Consider the following 7,674-nt stretch of genomic DNA (forward strand, 5'->3'; position numbering starts at 1 on the left):
GAGAATATTGGGTTAATTTACATGGGGCACAATATTCATCTTGTCAAAGCAGCCTAACAAACACACAGGTAGCTCAGAGTTACACAACAGGCTCCAGGATGATATGAAGAACAATGGTACCAGAGTGTAGACTGGGAACATGTCCTCAAATGGGGCATTTCCAAGCACAGGTCCCATTAGGAAGCACTGCACTGGCTTTGTGCAGAGGGTGTACAGCTGGAGCTAGGGGTACTGTTCTATGAATCCATGAGTGTGAGATGCAGGATTGGATAAGTGAATGTAGGCAAGGTGCCTCAGGACACCACAGCTCTGCAGAGCCCTCTGCTCTGGACTTGCTACTTTGACCGTTCCCTTCCCAGACAAATCATAAGAATTAGTTTATAACTCCTTGTTGCTTTTCTGTTCTTATTGGGTTTTTTTTGTTTGTTTTTTTTTTTTTTAAGTAGGAAGATGCTGTTCCTTTCTGCCTTGGGAAAAGAGCCTTCCTGCATCCACACTGTGTGATTCTGTTGATGTTTCAACATTTTCAAGGCTTATACTCTTCCTCTTGACCATGATTCTAATTTTAGCTACCTTCACCCAAGCTATCCCTACCAAATATATCACACATTTTTATTTTCTACTTAGCACTTGCTGCCAGGTCTTTTATCCCTTTTGATTTTTATTTTCTTTTTGTTTTTGCACCCCAATTTTTCAGCCACCTTGGCACAGGCACTAACTTAATTTTAAAGTATTCTCCATGTATGAAATTTCCCTCCACTTCCTTGAAGAGATCTCACAGATGGCAACTGAAGAGTGGGGGCAGAAAGAGGAAGACAGAAATTCAGAACTCCACATACCAATGCAACTGTCCTTTGCATTTCAGAAGTGACAGTCCAGACAAAGAAAATTGAAGCCTATGAGCCCAGACTAGGTTTAACTCCTCATTTTAGAATTCACAAGTCATCAGGATTCAGAGTACTGAGACAATCAGGACATGTCTGTAAAGCTTTTCCACCCACCAACCCTGCAGCCATGAATTCCTACAAGCTTTGTGAAGGGGAAAGGATTCACAGCACATCCTTTTTTTGGGTAGGATATTAGTCAATTTTACAACACATAAGTGTACATACCACATAACTCTGCGTAGCCAGGTACCTGCCATACAAAATTACCTGAGAATACAGCAGCATGTGTGAGGACTTCCTGGTGTGTAGAGGTGTCCATGCCCTGTGTAACCCTCCCATCCTTGCTAATGCTGCAGTCATGGTTATTTAGAAGCCACTGAGATACCACAGTAGCTTACACGTAGCTCTCTTTTGGTTTTGCTCTCCACAGCAGAGAGCTTAGCTTAGAAAAGTGTAAGTCTTCACAAGCAGAGCCCAGAAAAACAATTTCCTGTTTTCTCCTGGCAAACACTTCTGCTCTCTAACCCCACAGTGCCTCAATAACCAGACACTGCCACAGCACTTGTGCCATTCTGAACACAGCCTTTCGCTCCCTGCATACAGTAGTTTTCTCAGCCCACTGAAAATGTTTATGAGCAGTTTTCTAATTAAGACATAGACACACCCTTGTAATGAAACCAATCTTTTCTAGAGGAGGAATCATTGGAATTTCATCTGATTTGAGAGACATGATATGTTGTTCAGTCATGAAGACCAAATATTTATTCTGACCATTTCAAAAGTACCTTGCCCATCTTTTTGCTAAACAATTGCAAATAAAGAAACATTCACGAAATTACAGCTTGTTTGTGTGTAATTTATTCACTAGGTGCAGAAAGCACCATGTATCTCAGCTAAATCACTTGCAAAGAATAATTCCACCATTCAGTACAGATGCTAAGCATTGGAAGCTTACAGAACATTATGGAAATGTATCTTCCATCCTCGGGAGATGGGAGAATTTTAATTCCTGGCACTGAAGGCAGGCTTGAATGAGAATATGATTAAACTTTTATAACTGCTCGATGTTTTCTTGGCTCAATCAATATTCTTTTCAATAAGCCCTTGGCCTGTTTTTGGAAACACAGCCAATATTTGTTGTTCAGTAAATGGGGTTTTACTCTCCATTCCCACTGATCTGATCAACAGAATGACATTGATCACAATGAGTGCTGTGTTCAAACATTTTAAACGATTTAATCGGCTCATGCAGGACAGAGGTTAGGTAGCAGTGATGATTACAGCACATCTTTTAGTGGTCTCTGTTACAGATGAATGTGCTTTTCCATCACCTCCAATGTTCCTGACTGCAATCATCCATTTGTGCAAGCTGGCAGGAACGAGTGGGGTCACAGGCAGTGGTTGATTCCTTTCCTTCAAAGGCAGATTGAAAGGGACATGACAAGAAGCTGTGCATGCCTCAGGAGCACCAGCATCCAGGGGGGACATCCTGAGCCTTCCACACTGACCTGTGTGGGAGCACCCAGGGGAACTGGCTATGATTAGTTAAATGTCAATACTGTCAAGCAAGGGGATGCTGGACCAGAATTTAAGGTGAGCTTACAGCTTATTCATCGATGTGCCAACAGCACGTGCACACACACAACACCCTTGGCAAATCACTTAATTCTGTGCCTTGGGTTTTCTGTCTATCAAGGCAAAGTTAATAATTCTTGCCATGTTTTGTGAAGCAGTTTGATATCTATGCAAGAGAGGCATGATGTGGCTGTTGAGTTGTGCCATTTGTTCAGCACATTGGTGACTCAATTCTTTGCCAACTCACGCAGGAGCTACAGAGCTACTTCTACAAAACGCCAGAGAGAGTGAAGAGTTTGAAGCAAAAGTTAATCCAGACAGATGCTGAAACATTTCAACAGATGCTGAAAACTGAGGACAGTAATGAGTAGTGAAAAGGACAAGAATCGCTCATTCCTGTTCAAGGAAATTCTCATTCTTTGCTTCAATAGCAATATAATTCCATTAGATTCCATTAGATTTGTACCCCGAGTCCTAAATGATTAAAAATTACTTTTGTTCTCACTTCTGCATTCCCACATGTGACGGAAAAAGGATTGACCATTTCATGGTGATTATTGTCCTAGTAATTGTTTATTTCTCTATCCACAGGGAGAGTGGTTGAACCTGGGACCTGTCTTTATAACTGAGCTGGCAGTCAGACATATCTCAGTGATCAGAAGGCTTCAGAAATAACCAGGTAATACAGCAGAAATAACCTGCTGTAGGTTGAGTCCTGCTGGTAGCTAAGCATCCACACACACCACAGAACAGAAGAGAATAGGAAGAAAAAATGTAAGAAAACTGAGGATTTAAGATAAAGACACTTGAATAAGTGACAGAAGGGGGAAAACAATCCTATGAGAACTAAGTGATGCAAAGGCAATGACTCATCATTTCCCACAAGAGAAGTCTGTAAGTATTGGCCAACATGAATGAAAAAAGACCCAACATCTTCTTCTTCCTCTACGCCAGGTTTTATTGCAGAGCATAACATTGTACAGCATGGAACATCCCTTTGCTCAGTTCAGGTCAGATGTCTTATTGGGTCTCCTCCTAACTTCTTGCACAGGTCCAGCCCACTCATACTCACTGGAGTGGGGAAGGAGCAGCACAGCAGGGAAAAAAGCAGAAGCTTTGTGTTCAGCAGTAGCCACATAATTATTGTCTTACCAACATCATCTTCTTTAGCCACAAACCCAAAACTTAGCACCAAAGGGATGCTATGAAGAGTTAGCTTCATGCCAGCCAGATCCAGTAGATCACAACCAAAAAATGAAAATATTGAAGTCCCATTCTGGCAGAGGAGTGATTAGACTGCAACTAATAAAATCACTCCCAAACAAAATTACTCATGGTCTTGACAACTGGGAGCAGAACAAAGCCTTCAGAAAACAAGCAATACAGCAAGTGCAGCCTTAGAGCCTGCTCCAAATCTGCTTTCAGCAGGACTGCACACTATTTTCAGAAATCGGGACCTAAATAATGTTACTCATCCCAGGACTGTGTTTGGAAGCTCAGCAACATTTTTGATTTGACAAGCAAGATTTTTTATGCCTTCCTGATGGCCAAGTGTGGTTGGGTTTTTTTTTTGTTTTCTTTCATGCTTTATATAAGCAGAGTTATGGAGTGCTTGGGTGTGTTTAATTATGATAAGGTTTGGAAACATTTGTATGTGTAACAGACACTCATGCAGAGATTGCCTTATGTGAAGAAATTAATTTATGACTTTGGATGGAGTTGTGAGTAAGGAGGAGTAAAACAGCATTTTCCCTCCCACCCCTCTGAGAGCAGGGAAGGCAAGGCTCCTTGCAGAGGGAATGATACAAAGTGCCTGCTGCAGCACCTGGCCTGTGCTCACTCTTTTACTGTGGTGTTTTCCTGGGATGCTCACGCTTCCCTTTTCCACAGCTCTCCTGCATGCCTACAGGTACTCCCCACCTCCACTCTCCTCAGGGTTTTTTTACAGTCTCTGACTCTAATTATATTCACTGGCTTGACACAAGCTGAGCTGTGCAAGGCTTTCTGGAAAAGAGCAGTTATTTAATGCCTTCAAACTCCCTTGCACAAAGAGAGAGAGCAGCGTGCAATCCAGAAGAAATATGCTGAAGGGAGAGGAGTTTGTCATCTCAATAGTCAATGTGATGTTTTGGCTGTATCTGAAGATCAACATTTACAGAAAATAAATGTGTAAATTGCTTTTTATATGGTCCTTCAGAGGTTGCTTTCAGAAAATTATTTTTTATTCCAGATGCCTAGGTAGTCAAGGATACTGACTGACTGGAGAAAGTTCAGAGCAGAATAGTAAAAATGATCACTTAGTGCAGATGTTCTGATTTATTTTTTTTAAAAAGTGATAAATGGATTAAAGGGATAAAATCAAAGCTTGAGGCTGGACTAAATTATGAGCTGAGGAGGACACAGGCCTCTCCAAATATGAATAAACACCATGAATAAGACAATTACACATAGCAGCAAACCATAGGGTAAACAATGACACACTCAACTCATTATTCTTCCACAAGTCAAATTAATCAAATTAATCAAAGAATAGTTGAAGTTAAATCTTCTGTCAATCAAACATTTCTGCACAGACCTACTCAACAGAAAAGCAGTAGATAGAGAGCTAAGACAGAACAGAGGATGAGCTTCTGGTGCTACAGAGCACCAAGAAGTTTTCTTCTTGAAGTGTCTGTTTCTGTATCATATACATGTTTCTGTATCATGTACATAATACATTCTTTTTTCTAGCAAAAAAGGACACAATGGTCACTCTTATTACTAAATAAAGAGTGAACATTATGCAATTTTCTTTAGATTGTCAACAGTTCGATCCACAATCTAGCTCTGCAGTCTACATAAATTCACCCAAACATTAGCTAATCTTTGTTGACTTTGTGGTTCTTAAGGTCATGCAGTGTAAAAGTTTTTGGTCACACCTTGTCAAATATACCAGTTACTGCTGGTTTAGGACAGTTTTCATGCACAGCTCCAGAATGTCAATCTCATTTTTTCTTACAGGTGGTAGAATAATTTTTTTGCACTTGAGTGCTCCTGTCACTCTACTGAGGTGTTCCATGAATTCAAAACAGCATAAGTAACTTCCAGATAAAACTGAAATAACTAGATCATACCCTTGTTTTCCAAGGTTGGTGATTACCTCAAATATAATATAAGTAAGGGGTTACTTCTTTTATTTCTAGTAGAAAATCATATATTAAGGAATTAACAGACATTAAGGCTGTAAAGTGAGTGAGTCCTATGCTAGGAAATGCCAGAGGAAAGTAGTTAATTTTATCCTGTGTGTGCACTGTATTTCAGTCTTAAGTTACCAAAGCACAGCAAGGGGACCACAGAACACCACCACAAAGTCCATCATGACCCTAAACCTGACAGTGAAAAAACAGAGATATTCTCATGCTTCTTTTTTCCCCACAAGCAACTTAATGAATTTCTTTCCATATGATTAGCACTTTGAAAGTTGGAAGTGTTGAATAGTTAGTCACTTGTTACTTCCTTTTATCCTTCTCTAAATGTGGGGCTCCAGATCTCATTCTCTGCACATCATGTAAAACTTGCCCTGAGCTTGTATAGATTTACTTGTCTACTAATAAAATCCCTACTACTATTCCAAACTATCCCAATATTTGACATGTTGAAAGTATCACAGAAATTATATTCCACCTGTTCAAGGAAGTGAAATTAATAGTATATTTTACTGATGGGAAAGGAAAGATTATAGGGACTTGCTTCAAACCACTGGGTGCACATCAATTTTTTCAATCTGTGATACAGAGATTCAAATTTATTCAGGGTAGTTATACTTTTTTCCCCTATTTTTCAATCTTAGGAAGTTTATATAAGCTTTGATATATTCAAAGAATGGCTTCCATCCAAGTGAATGTAAAGAGAAAGCATTGAGAGCCTTTGCAAATCTACTCCTAGGTGTGTATCAAGAAAAATAAAGAATATAGAATTAGGTGTTTATCAGTGAGATTCTGGTTTCTTTAAGATAATTTGTCCTGCAGCCATCCTGGTGCAATTACAGTGACATATGTAGGATTGCTAACTGTTGTGTCACCTTGGAATGACCACACTCATTTTTTATCTTCCTGCAAGTAAAAATCAACACTTCAGTAATCTTTTAGCATACACATTATTTAAACACAGAGTGCAGCATTTCATGCCGTGGTGGCATGAAAAAAAAAAATCATACCCTGAAAAATGGTAAGGCCACAATGAAGAGCCAGAAAAAGAATAAGAGCTGCCAGAAACAGGGTAAGGACTTAGCGACAGCTTCTTAGATGACACAATGTATTCTTCTGAAGTCCTACCATTAAAAAAAAAAAAAAAAAAAAAATTAATACCACTGAATAATGAGCAAACACCAATCAGCTTTAAATAACAAGGGATTACATAAATTGTATCTGTCTTTACATTACCAAAATGGCAAATGTTTTTGTAATGGGAGGTTCCAAGGAATTAGATCTGCAGATGGTATTTTGCTTTTTTAAAAAAAAAAATCTTTATTTGTAAAAAAACAATGGTTACTTGAAGAATATTGGGAAGGAATGGAATGGTATCCAAAATACCAGTGCCAGTGGGCAGGTGTGTTGGGTTGATGTGACCAGAAATGTGTATTCTGTCACCATCTGTTGAAGCTGGGTGGGGCAATGACCTGCATCTTTGTGGCACATACCATCTGCTAATGGGCCATCTTTAAAACCAGGTGGGACAATCATCTTTATCTTTTCCACAACCCATCCTCCCTCCAGGAAGATAGATATCATCTGCTAATGGGCCATTCAGTCCCACTGTATGACTGATAAAATTACATCATCCCACTGGGAGATGCTCCAGCCAGGGGGAGGAGCCAAGCCTTTCCTACCTAAATAAAAACTGAGATTTTGGACACCAAATTATCCATCTTTCCACTGGATTCCAGAGGAAAGTCAGACCTTCCCACATCATCCCTGGACCTTCAGAGGAAAACTGCACCTTCTACAGGAGCACTGCTCCAGCTGAACCACACCTGCCACTGCAGGAGGATGCAGCCACCATTGAATGGGACTGTTACAAACACCCTGACTGACTGACAGGGTGTCAGGCTGTATTCTGACTGTGTCAGTGTTTTGGGATTGTTCTCTGTAATACTGTATTTCTATTTTAATTTTCCAAGTAAATAATTTTTATTCCTAATTCCCCTATCTTTTTCTGAGAGCCCCTTAATTTC

The 7,674-nt window shown here is 39.8% G+C and overlaps 1 protein-coding gene across 1 annotated transcript in view; it reads right to left on the bottom strand.

Annotated features, from left to right (window-relative positions):
- The window catches only part of HHLA2 (HHLA2 member of B7 family), a gene marked incomplete at its 3' end in the record, with an annotated part of 497,990 nt that overhangs the window by 282,796 nt on the left and 207,520 nt on the right, over nt 1-7,674 (bottom strand). The gene's annotated exons all lie outside the window — the stretch shown is intronic.

Source organism: Erithacus rubecula (genome assembly GCF_903797595.1).
Source record: "Erithacus rubecula genome assembly, chromosome: 1".
In the NCBI taxonomy this organism is placed as follows: Eukaryota; Metazoa; Chordata; class Aves; order Passeriformes; family Muscicapidae; genus Erithacus; species Erithacus rubecula.